This window comes from Hyalella azteca, unplaced genomic scaffold (genome assembly GCF_000764305.2).
Source record: "Hyalella azteca isolate HAZT.00-mixed unplaced genomic scaffold, Hazt_2.0.2 contig16884, whole genome shotgun sequence".
NCBI classification, from domain to species: domain Eukaryota; kingdom Metazoa; phylum Arthropoda; class Malacostraca; order Amphipoda; family Hyalellidae; genus Hyalella; species Hyalella azteca.
The window spans coordinates 131,866-145,428 of NW_025946691.1; the positions used below are offsets into that span (position 1 = coordinate 131,866).

The following is a 13,563-nucleotide window of genomic DNA, read 5'->3' on the forward strand; positions in this document are numbered from 1 at the left end:
CGCCTGCAACATGGCAGGCGATGCCGGAATTACACAACTGTGTTCCCTCCTGAACGTTTAAAAAAAATTATCCTCTTCATTTCGGACAGTGTAGCAACATTGGAGGAGGATGTTCGTTCCAGTGCGTTTAAGAAAATGCATTTCTTCATCATATGACGCAAGAAATTTTGAGAAGTACGTTCGCTCCAGTACATTTAAGAAGGTTAACCTTTTATCATGTGTAGTACAAGAACACTGGAGTAGAATGTGCGTTCTTGTTAACTTACGAAAATTAAGGAATTTCATTTTGATTATCGCAACAGCAGGGCATGTGTTTCGCAAGCAATTTGCTTTCACTAAAATAACAAATAACGTTGAAGGACGATTCACATTGTGGTACTGAAGAGCAAACGACATAATTCGTTATATATATAGTAATTCACAATAGTAATAAATCTATATTGATTTTCTATCAGTTCGCGTAAATGCGGCGCAAGAAGAGAAATTATTGAAAACGAAGTCAATTTAAAAATGGGAAATGCTTGGAGAAATTAAGTCATTGGAATATAATACATTACAATATATGAAGAGAAAAATTTTGCCGGGTCTCGCGCCAAATGTTAAGACAAAATTCCCATTATATCCCCAAAATCCCCATTAAGACAAAATCCCCAATTCATTATATCTTGGACGAATTACTCACTTCGGAAATAAAATGTGGATTTTATCATTTATGAGACATTTCGCAGGACAAACTTTCAAACGAAATTTGATCTATAGGAATAATTAGTGTACGTCACAAGCTATCCTATCTATGGTATTCCAGAAATATGGAAACAATTTGTAAACTTGAAAGATTTTGAATAGTTAAATTTTCATAATAAATATTTATAAAATATATATACAGATTTTGCGTAGTTAAATTATCATAATAAATATTTTCAATAAAGACAAAAAACGAATCAGGTTAGAAATACGCAGTATAGTGTCAAAACTCGAATTTACTAGCGAACAAAAGACTCCTCAGGTAAAATTACACTTTTATTTATAGGCGGAATTAAGTGTCGACATCTCCCACTCGAGATTTTCTCCGAGAAAGGCGAGAATCCTCCAAAAAACGCTTGAAGTTGCAGAAGAAGCTACGACACCCGACAGAGCACAGTTAGTCACGCTCGACAGCCAATCACAGATGCTGGTTCTGAAGAAACGTAGCAAGCATTCCCCAGGGGGATCCCTGACTGATTGCACTGCAAAGAAATCCGCATGAAGTCAAAATCCAAAACAGACAAGTCTGAATTTCCGACATTTTTTCTCGTGAGTGGGGAAGCTATTATAGGTTTGGCAATGTTCGGCCTGCATGCACGATTCGAGAGAATTTTTCTTGAACGCACTCGAAATATAAAGCTGTATAGAAATATAAAGCTTTCACAGGAAGTAAACCTGCGCAAAACGCAGCCGAAATTTGGAGCTAAATTTTCCACTCCGGGATGAAAAGCGATGACGACGCTGTTATTTACTTCGTTAGTAGGTTTAATAGAACGTCCGTAAGTATAAAAACCATTCTACGCAGGATCATTCATTAAACCGAAAACGCCGAGGAGTATTTCATTTCATCCTATTTTCTTTTGCTTATGAAAATATTAGTATGTTAAGCCTGCGTGTATTAAAATTAGGATCAAAGTTCCTGTGGTGGCATTCTCCTGAAATTTTCGTAGCTACAATAATTGTATTGTGCTCAATGAAATGAGAATAGAACAAGAGCAAAGTATCTGAACCCAAAATATGTATGTTATAGTACCTCAATAAACTAATGAAAGGAGCAATAAACCAAAAATACATTGGCGAAAAAATTAATAAATAAAAATTTATGTGCAGCGTCTATTGCAGCGTAAAATACCAACTCCGTAACAACTTTGATCACACACCATGAAAAGCAAGCTGCGACATGGGATTTTATAATTAAAAATTTTCATACTCAATAAATTATAATCTATATTGACATTATATTTTAAAATTTAGCAAAAAGTTAGCCTATAAGATTCCCTTACCACATTAACCGACATAACACGAAGGCTGGAACATACCCTTCTCAACCAGAACGGTATGCATATCACCCAAAGTATCCCAGCAAATGGGTAGTTAAGTAAACAATAGTCATTGTCACCAAGAATCTTAAATCACAGCCCGGAAGCTTGGAGACCCGTCTTGTCGGACGGTGATGGCCGATTTATGCAATTTGTCTAGGGTTCCGCCTTTCTGGGGGAATTTTGGCCGTTTCTTTGGTCCAGTAAGGAGAGTAATGGTTCATAGCTTCCGCCTTATTGAGGTTTAGTGGCCCATTCGACGAGTTGATCAGCGAATGAAGCGCACTCTACAAATTTATGTCGCCAAAACAACACACTAAAAATACCATCCATATGAAATATTGTGCAGCTAGGATAAATCGTAAGACTTAGCTAGAACATGACACTCGGGAAGCTGCACAATTATTTCGGCTCGTGTGGGAAAATTCATAATGAAAGTTTGAAAAGCTTATTTGCTGCTACGTATGTTATCATACATTTGTTCATGGAGAATGACGGCTAGAATTATGTAAGCGGTAAGCGGTAAAAACCGACACACAAAATTACACAAAAAATTTTTATTGTTGAATAAAAAATTAGTTTTATCAGTTGTGCAGACTATACTGCGAATCTCTGGTACAAGTAAACTGGTTTCTTCGGCTCTATAGACGCCTCGAGGCAAGAGCGGATGGCTGTCGAGTCATTTCACACATCAACTCGAAGAAAAGTTTAACAGAACATTTCCAGTGTATTAGAACAAGGAAAAACATTTACAGCTTACAATCTTCTGCTAAGTCAATAACCTCCTTTTTTATTGACAAAAGCGACAACGAATTTCTTTGCAATTAACCGATCATAAAAGAAATTAATGGATAAGACATGTAACCTTGATTTTCACATCTCAAATGATGTAGCTAGTTGCCAATTGGCAATTGAGTTCCAAAAAATGTAAGCGCAAAACAATGTATAGGCTTACTTCAATAACACAGAGAACATCACTTCAGTAGAGAACACCTCAGCTCAGTAGCTAAAACTATTGTATTGACTTTTATTCAACTGATTATTTTGAAAAATTTCAACGTGTAAAAAAATTAAATTCTCTAAAGGGCCAATTACTCAAGCTCGATTTTATAACGCACTTGTCGTAATTGCTCAAAGGGACCAATTAGCAGATTCTAGACCTAACATTTTTTCAACCGTTACATTAAAAATTGAGGCTGAATCTTTCTGCTCAATGCCAGTCGACGTTGGAGAAGAGGCCCAGTCGACGGGAGAAAGTAGTATCAATTACACCTTATGAAATTCAATGCGAAGTCAATTAAAAGTAAATTAGTCCACTGTTTGAATTCAAATATAGGGCGCTAGAATAGTAATCATTCCTAAATTTTATTTCGTGAGGTATTACACTTATTTTTGTTGTATAATAAATAGAAAAGTAGTTATTTGTATTTTAAGGAAACACAACTAACAAAAAATTATTGCTCGTGGACACATAAGTGTTGGCGTGCCATCGTTTGGGAGCCACTGTAATAGAGACCTACATATCGTGACTTTACAACTTGGACAAGTTAGTAACGTCTAAGTGGTAACGATAACGAGTACCGTTCTCATTAACACCATTCATAAATCTAGACGGAGTTGTAATGGTATTGCCCAGGCCAGCACACAATTTCATAATAAAAATACCGAGAGACCATCAATCGAAGAAAATGTTTTTTGATTTCGAATATCAACAGGGACAGCGTATCAATTAGTGTTGTAAAATAGTATTACAAATTGCATTTCTCACCCAAGTTAAAAACTGTGTATTATGCCTCGAAAGTGAACGTCAAGACTGAGCAACCTCCCATGCTGAGTTGAAGGAGCGGGTGGTCACTCGTTCGCTCGCTGGGGCGTTTGAATTTAAATCCCCAGGTAGAACCGTTGCGCCGCGCCACGCCAGGGCTTTAACTCAGTGCCCATACATGCAGGTGACCGTAGTGCGCATACATGCAGGTGGCTGTAGTGCCCATACATGCAGGTGGCTGCAGTGCCCATACATGCAGGTGACTGCAGTGCCCATACATGCAGGTGACCGTAGTGCCCATACATGCAGGTGACCGTAGTGCCCATACATGCAGGTGGCTGCAGTGCCCATACATGCAGGTGACCGTAGNTTGACTGCACTGCCCATATATGCAGTTGACTGCACTGCCCATATATGCAGTTGACTGCACTGCCCATATATGCAGTTGACTGCACTGCCCATATATGCAGTTAACTGCAATGCTCATACATGCAGGTGGCTGATCAGAGCAGCATTTTATAGAGAACATTTTTCGCGTTAAAAAGTAAAATTTAAAAACGTATAAATATTAATTTAGAAATAAATATCTGTACGTTTGTACAGTATTACTTCAATCGGAGCCCTACCCTAACAGAAAAATGCAAAAATTTCTATCCGAACAGGTTTTTATCGACGAAAACTAGCTGTTCTTCAAAAATCAACGTTACGCAATATTCATATATACTAATTAATTCCACTCAAATATAAAGTTTCAAGTTTCTGTTGCTGAGTCAGTGGCTAAAATATCAAGCAGCATGTTCAAAATTGGAGGGAAATCAAGTATTGAATTGATAATTTCAAATGATTGAAGCTCGTGTTAGTTTCATAATTATTAATAAATTGTATTTCATCGCCCAAGATGATACATTTATATTTCAACAATAATTTTTTACCAAATTGAGTTGAGGAAGTAATGGAATTAGTTCGTCGATAAATGGTAGAAAGAACAACGGATGAAAAGATAGGTACAATACAAAATCAAGAAGAGGGATCATGATGTCAAATGGTTTCAAGAACAACGGATGAAAAGAGATGTACAATAAAAACCATGAGAGATGTACCATAAGAAGTAGGATCCCAATGTCAAATTGTTTGAAGGATATTCCGGGAATATCCTTCACGATTTGGATACGATACCAAGCCAAAACCTGTTCCCGAAGTCAGTTAAAGTCCTGCAACGGCTTAGCAAACAGGACGAGTGCCCGCATTCAAATAATGGATGCGTCACTACGTAAAAAACTGCAAGGTCATCCAAGCCGTTTGGACAACCGAAAAAATTCCATCTCGCTACTAGCAGTCATAACTTTGACGTGGTATAAAACTGATCAAAAAGAAAGCTATGCAGATTCGACCTTGCATGCGCATTTAAACTTTCCTCAACGAAAATCGTTTGCGTAAGAAAAATTAATTGATCGCTTGACATTCAATCCATCAAGAACCTCAAAAAACTGTGCACATGTCTTTTTATACGAAATATCATTACCTAATACAATAACAAGCCATCTATTATTCATTATTTGAGAACTTTTCAGTCTTAAAAACCTTTCTTTTTTTTAACTATAGTGTTGTGAGCTTTAGGATATCAATAACTGCATAACTATATCATCAACAAAAATCATATACAAATTGAATCAACTTATACTAGAAGACGTGTTTTTGTAAAATGAACCAAATTAGGATTCTTCCTAAAAAGGCTCGAAGTTAAAACATATTAAAGATAGTAATAGTTGGATGTGACAGAGGAAACAGTCTGCGTGGGGACCTCATTGAAGTATACAAGTATACTCATGGTCTATACAAGGTCCCCGAAGGATTACTAGAACTGTCTCTTATACACATCTAGATGTGTATAAGAGACAGGTGTGTGACCGTGTGTGTATTTGAAGAGCTGAANGGTGTACTGCTGTCTCTTATACACATCTAGATGTGTATAAGAGACATGTATGTATCTGTACCGTATGGATCTTCTTCACACCAAGCGCCCCATGCCCTCATACATAAATATCAGACCCAACATCGGCATTCATATCTTCATTCCTATCATACATTCATGTTTTGACATCCGTATTACTATTAGTAGAAGATAGTGGAAACATAATCAGAATACTGATTATTAGGGTGGAAACAGAAGAGAGTTTAATATGCAGTATTGCTGCATTAATGAAGTAGAATATTATAATAAGAATATTTACCAATACTGCGGCCAAGTAAAGCGGCAGTTAAATGCGTAAGATTAATAAGATGTACAACCTCATTCCGCATTATAATTTATATGATTATTTAAAAAATATTTTAATAGAAAAATTAAGTCGGCAATAAAAAAAATCGTCATTGTTTCAAAGAAGCGCGATTTATAAAAGAAAAATTAATGTATAGAGAAATGAAAGTGCAGTGGATACTGAATGATTCAAGTTTAAACCATTCCTTAGCGGATCTTAGTCTGGAGCTCATTGAAATTCGGAAATAGTCTGTTTTCGATAACAGCTTCATTCCTCGTTTCCCTGTCAAATGAGATGAACCTTGACTTGAACATTCATCAGGCAAGGGAATTCATCGAATTTTCAGAGATGATTTCCTAGGACCGGGGCTCATCAGGAGCCATCATCGATTATCTGACTCAGGCAGTTGACCAAGTTTTCTAACGACGCTAAATTAGCATTGGATTAGGAAAGGAGTCGCCAAAACGTCCCAGATGAGGGATTTGCTGCGACGGAGTCAGCCGAGCCCGGTCGAGTCTTCTTCATAAATTAGGTAAACAAACCGCCAACTACAAACACTGCCGGGAAATTAATCACTTCAGGTATAGCAATAAAAAATATTCTTGCTTTTAACTTTTGCTAATAAAAATAGTTACAGGAGGAATTTTCGAGAAAAACTGGGCCATGAATTGAAACAGAAAGAAACGCGAATAAATAACGTCGAAAATTTACAGATGTGGAAACTGTGTAACACATGATTATGAATAGAAGTGTCACAAGCGCAAATACAACTCGGTTGTGATAGTATTTCTTTGAAGTCATAACTCAAAAACCTGTACACCGGCTGTATTTTAAGCGAGCCCAGACAAAGAACGCAGCGTGCAACAGCCACAGCGTATCCGATGAAGTTGCCAGTTTTGACAGACACATTCTTGGCCTGAAGCTTTCCCTTGGAACAACACCGGCAGCTGGCAGCCGTGAGAGCACCAAAACAGACATGCTCCATCTCACAGCAATACAGGGACCAGCAGGCGGCAAACATGCCATTAATAAACACAAACATTCGCTGATCGATTTTGCAGTTTGGGGAAGAAATTACAGGATCTCCCCTTAAACGATGAGAGAAAATAAGACAAGTTTTACTAATAAGATGAATTTTTACCTCTGAAAGCTTATAATTTCATGGAATGCTGATCATAATTGATATTCAAAAGAATAAAATTTGTCTTAAATGTCAGCTACAGCTGCTTTGGCTAAATTAGATTATAATAATAATAACTAATAATTAATTTCTTTCACTTTACCTTTGACAACGGACATTCCAGGGAGTTTCGTGAAGACCGTTAACCTCACCCACCTGCAAGAAGAAGAAAACGTTTTACCGGACAAATCATAGATTACGGTAAAGTTCATTTTGCATTTTCTACAGATAAACAACAATACTAGGTAGTAGCTGTGATACCATGAACAACACAAGCAATAATATCCGGGCATTTACCATGTCCCAGGTCAGGGAACGAAAGAAAAAATTATTAAATTTATTCCTTTTTTCAACAAAATATCTATTTAGCCTTGCTGATAGAACCGATGGAACGCAATTGAAAAACCGATAAAACACAATGGAAAAACTGATGAAACACTCTCAGGTGATAGCAGAATAGAAAATATATTCGGGAAATATAGCAAGAAATACAATTAATAAACATTAATCGCCAATTCATGTGTAGCATATTAATTATTATCTACAGCGCCTGGATTTTTCTACTCACAATAACAATTTTATTATGACTTGAACTCTGTTCATTTCAATAAAGAATTGTAAACGCGAATTATTCCCTTTTCTTGTGATATTTATTTTCCATGATGATGCGCACTAACCTGAATTGTAGGTGAACTTTAATGGCCAAATACCTTAATTTTACTCAGTGAGAAACCATAACATAAAAAATATAACTTAGTACTCACTGTGTGCAGTGAGTGACAGAGAGCTCATTTTCTCGTCGACGAAAACGTGAAGTCACGGACAGACGGACGGACGGGCGGACGGAAAGACGGACGGACGGACATGACGAGCACAATAGCGCCTTTTTTCCATAAATGAGAAAATGCGCTAAAAAGTTATCCATGTCAACAGTGAAGAGCAATAACAAGAAATTCCCAGGCTCTGATCCGGGCTCGGTTGTTCGGGCATGCGGGCACCGTGACCTGGGCATGAGCGACCCTGACCCGCGTGGCCCGTTACACCGCGCGCCCGCAGGCACGGCACAGCGGGCAGCCTGAGGCACGCAAGCCAGAACAACGAAAAATATTTCCACCAGAGAATTTACGTTGAAAAAACGTTCAACTAACGTTAATTCGTCTTAATAACGTTTATTTAACGTTGATTCAACCAAAAAAAGTTCGATTCCGTTTATTCAATCAAACAAAGTTTAATTTAACGATTCAACGACCCATTGTCAGGTGAGTTGGAACTTGAAAAGAAACAGTCGGAAGTTGAACTGTGATGAGAAATTTCCCAATAATAAGGTCCACAATGAGCAAATTCTACTGTAATCGTGACATCAAAAATGATCCAAGTTCTAACACACTCTCAAATTTCACTTAATCTAATGTTCTCACATGATCATAAGTTCTATCATGACCGTTCTACATACCAGGTAAAAAATGAACAAAGTGTAATAACAGCGGTCGTAAGCTCTCCGAATATTGTAAATACTAAAATAATACTAAAACGCTGTAGTTTTGCTTCATTATTCCAATCAATAATGGTGATCAGCTCGGCTGAGCTCGCACAAATACGTCATCATAACGTGTGGGAGGTGCTGGACCTGGGGCCTATACTTTCAAAATTCGCTAAGTGAACGTAAGTACTTACGCTCTATTTTTTTGTCTATGATTGGTGGATTTGGCTTGAAAGGCCGTCAATGATTGGCTGATGAACTTACGATCTCTTAACTTCTTTTAAAGGTATGGCCCCTGAGCTTGACCGCGCGCAGCACCAGCGACTGAGACGCGCAAGGCCATCAGGTACGAAGATGACGTCAATGATGATAATGAATGATGATCATAAATGCGTGGGAATGATAGGAGAATATATCGTAATTATTCACAAATTCTCAGAGTTGGAAGAATGAATACAATGATGATAATGAATGATGATCAGAAATGCACAAAAAACATAGGAGAATATATCGGAATTATTCACAACTTCTCAGAGTTGGAAGAATGAATACAATGATGATAATGAATGATGCTCGTAAATGCACGGGAATGATAGGAAAATATATCGGAATTATTCCAGACTTCTCAGAGTTGGAATAATGAATGAAATACAATGACAATGAAGAATGTTCAAGTGACACGTGTAACGTGTTCGGAATATCAAATTCAAAAATGTTTACAAATGAGAGATAAAAAAGACGAGGTTTTTATTCGCTTGAGAGAGCGCAGAAATAATGTTTCTAGATTAAAAAGTTTTCAAAATAATTTCTAGGGAATCCTAGGAATAAACGTAATATAACAATAAGAAATGAGAGCAGTTCTGATTAATATGAGAATATGACAACTGATGCGTACTGTGAAATAGGAAAAATAAATATTAATAGAAAATTGAAGAAATATTACGAAGCAGAATTTTCCACAGCGCATGTATATTATGCGCAACAGGATCAATGCCATGAGTTTGGTCTATGAAACGTTGTTCATAATGTCACGCATCATAGAAAATTCAAGTTTCGTCAATAAAAAATTAGATTATATATAAAAAATAATAAACCTCGGATGCACGTCTGGTATCAAGTCCACGATGTTCATCTTGTGAAAAATACTTGCGATTTGTTCAAGTGTCCAACTCTTGGTCCGGCACTGGAGCAACAGCGGCAGTAGCACGACAAGAGATGCAATTCCGATAAGAGGAATGGAAATGCAGCAGCAGCAGCAGATTGCCAGCTATATGCATGCGCCTCCTGTCAGTGACAGACGTCAATATCTATAAAAAGGGTCAGCATCCAGATCCTTTCAGGTTTCATGAAAGCATTTCCAAGTGCACAGGCAAAGCGCCGGAGTCGCTCACATGCAAACTGGAATCAAAACAACTTCCCACATGCCAGCTACGACGACTGTCCCTTCCTCGGCAGCGGAAGCGAATGCAAATTAAAAACTGGCTGGGACATCAAAGTAACTTCCGAGTAATTATATGTTAAATAGCAGCGCCCCGTCTTTTTGATTTCAAATGGAAGTGAGAAAATACGTAAATGAAAACAGGCTATCAAAGTACATCCAAGTTACTTGCGCACAAGAGCATTAAGAAACAGTTAAACTTCATCCATTTGAACTTATTACATGCATGTGTACTCATGCCAGGGTCACAAAATGAATGGAGTTTGTATTAATTTCGTACTACGTAAGACAAATAGTCACTTAGCTTCAATGTATAATGCAATTATATCCTCACAGGATTGTTCAAATATTTAATGTACTCCTTCGCCCACGGAAGTCCACCATAGTCAACTAATATCATCTTAAAGATTCATTCTTATCTCAAATATCAGCATTTGGAGCAAAAGTCTTTCATTGGGTACAATCATGAGCTTCATTTTAATTTTTGATACATCGGTCAAATTTGAGGATCAAAGAAATAAATTGCATGCAGACAGTTGATAAATCAAACACTGCAACTGAAGCCCATTGAAAGAAGCTCGACGGCAAAACACTCCCGTCGTTCAATGAAAGGCATCCCATGTTAAGAAGGTAGAGCACTATGGCCTCGCTAAGCCGAACCTCGTAAGTCTCTCAGATCCACAAGAAACGATGCATCACACAAATGGACGGATGACTCGGGTTTCCCTGAAACTTTCACGAAAATCGAAGAATTCTGGGAAAGTTACGAACAATTCTACGTTTCCCTATTGTAAAGTTGCTCGATCAAGAGCAGGTAGTAACGTCAAGTCAGCACAATGAGGAACATCATTCAAAAGTTGCGAGACAGTCAGTCCTTAACTAACGCTTCGCTGCTCTAGGACTTTGGTCGTATAATTAATGGAAGTGAAACAGAGTCGTAATGGTAAGTTTAGAATAATAGCATCGTAATGGTATGCTTAGGAAGACTGAGCTCTTGAAGCTTCCTCTCGGCCGATCCCAAACTCTGGCGCGCTCGTCTTCGGCTGCAATTTTTACTTTTTGATGATTTCTTTCATATGTTGCTTCTTGACTTACAGGCATCATGCTTACTTCAACATGTCATGGTCCATATTATCGATCGTAAATTTTAATTCAAATATAATAGTACTGACGTTTCTTGAATGTGACGAGGACGATTCTGTCCTGGAATTTAGAATATCAGTCCTGAAATTTTGCGAATTTAATTTCAGTTTGTATTCTAGTGCTTCCTAAGTATTCTGGTAAAGATCATAGGTCCGGATTGGCCGGTCACAGTGCAGTACTAAGCGCAAACTAAGATTTTCGTTCAGTTTGAACGAAAGCTAATGCATGATAATGGACGACTCTGCAAGCTGGTTTGCAATTAAACTTTTTAATGAACCAAAATTTAATCATCAACAGAAATTTTCTTCCCCTCAACGGTCAACCATGATGCGCAAGCGACACAGCCAACGCCTGACCTCTAAACTTCTAAAGAGCTTGTCACATCGAATAACATAAATGACATCCACGAAAAGCGAGCGTACTGCATGATATCATTGTGAGCCCGTTTTACCAGCTGTCAAAAATGTAGGAAACATTTCTAGCTCACAATGGTAGGAATCAGGAATTGGATCAATTCCTGTCAGGCAATCTAAATTCATTCATCCGAGTCAAAGGTCCATCCTGAATGAGACGAGTAATTCGATTAGAGCTGCCACAGCAGCTCATGTGAGAACGCTTGCATGGCAACGAAAAACACGGGTATTGCAATGTCCAAAACGCAGCGTCGAATGACGAATGCAATGCAAAAATTGAGTCTAGTTAGAGGGGCTTCAAGCATTAACGACAGTGCCTGAAATATTATTGGCAACCTAGAAAATGGTTGTGCATCCTTAATAGCAAATCCGCTGCCTCATATAATGAAAAACTCAGTTGAAAAAAAATTGTAACTATGATAGTCCATACCATTAAATTGATTTGAACTAAAATTCTCTGTTCTCAAGTTTACTCACTAAACTGGAGTTCATCAGCAAACAATTGAATCGAAAAAATAATCGTACGAAACAACTACATTCCGAACGTATTTTACACAGCTGACAAAAACCTAATTTCTAACTGGTCCGTGAAAAAAGGGTATAACTGATAACTGACTGTAAATATATATATAATAAATAAATAATGAACAGCGAAACTCTGCCCATTACGGAGTTTATTTCGACGAAACGATCACTGAGATCGAGATTCCCGCGAAGCCCACAGAAGCTCACCTCAAAATGAACTAACTTCTGATCAGCGGTTGATCCCTCGGATCCGAACTCGCGGCTTCACAACACTGGAAAATGAAACGGACGGGACAGAAGACCAAGTTATCGACGCTCGATGTAAGTTAATCGGGATAGGGAGGTCAGACGCTGCTTTATAGGAACCTTTAATGGCTGTGCGCAAGATTAGCCTTGCTTTACGATCTGCGTGATGCCAACGAATCCAGAGAAAGAGAAAATCAAGTGAAAATTAAAGCAGCGTGTGTTGGTGTGGCGAGGTCTTCGTAAAATTCATCTTTCGTCATGCCAGGGGCACGCGATGAGGGCGATCAACATTCTCGTTGTATGATAATCATGAAACTTAGTTTTCATTTTTTTTTAACATACTCATTGGTCGTTATTAATTCTTGAAACTAAAGAATTGGCATCAGAATGCGAATTTAAAAGTAAATCTAGAAACGATATGAATTAGTATCGAGATTAGTAAGATAGTAAAAACCAATTAAATGTATTGACATCCTCTATAGAAGAACGTTAGAATTTATTGTGATGCGAAAATTTCGAAACAATAAACAAACACTTTTTTCAGGAATCTTTGTTCAACATATCATTCAAAATCTGGGATTTACTCAGCATTACCAAGTGAAGAGAGTTTCGTAAATTGCTCATCAAAATTTCATGTTTACAGAAACACGTACAAATTGATTTCAAATAACTTTTCAACCTTTACGCAAAGAAAAACACTTTACCAGCATGAATATTGGTATATAAATCCCTTTTAGGCATTACCTAGAATCGGTTACTTTCCTGAACAATGAAATATGCTACGGTATCCAAATAGCATACGGATAACCATTATTTACCTAAAATCCGGCGAGGGAACTCGTGAAGGCAATAAAGTTGTACGTCGATAAAATGTTCTTCGATCGCAGCAGCAATACTTTAGGAGCTTTAATCCACTCTGGTGATAATGGCAAGCTGATGCAGCAGCCAGCAGCATAAATAATGTAGCGATAAGGCCACCCAGATACGAGGAATCTTGCACAAGTTCCTTTTAAACATTGGGTCAATATTAATGGACGTCCCGACTCAAAATA

At 37.7% G+C, this 13,563-nt stretch overlaps 1 protein-coding gene across 1 annotated transcript in view; it reads right to left on the reverse strand.

The window, feature by feature from the left end:
• The window catches only part of LOC108682553 (protein turtle), a gene marked incomplete in the record, with an annotated part of 95,069 nt that extends 87,650 nt beyond the window's left edge, over positions 1 to 7,419 (reverse strand). Inside the window, 1 exon segment of the mRNA XM_047885079.1 lies at positions 7,370 to 7,419.
• Between the last annotated feature and the right edge of the window lie 6,144 nt (positions 7,420 to 13,563).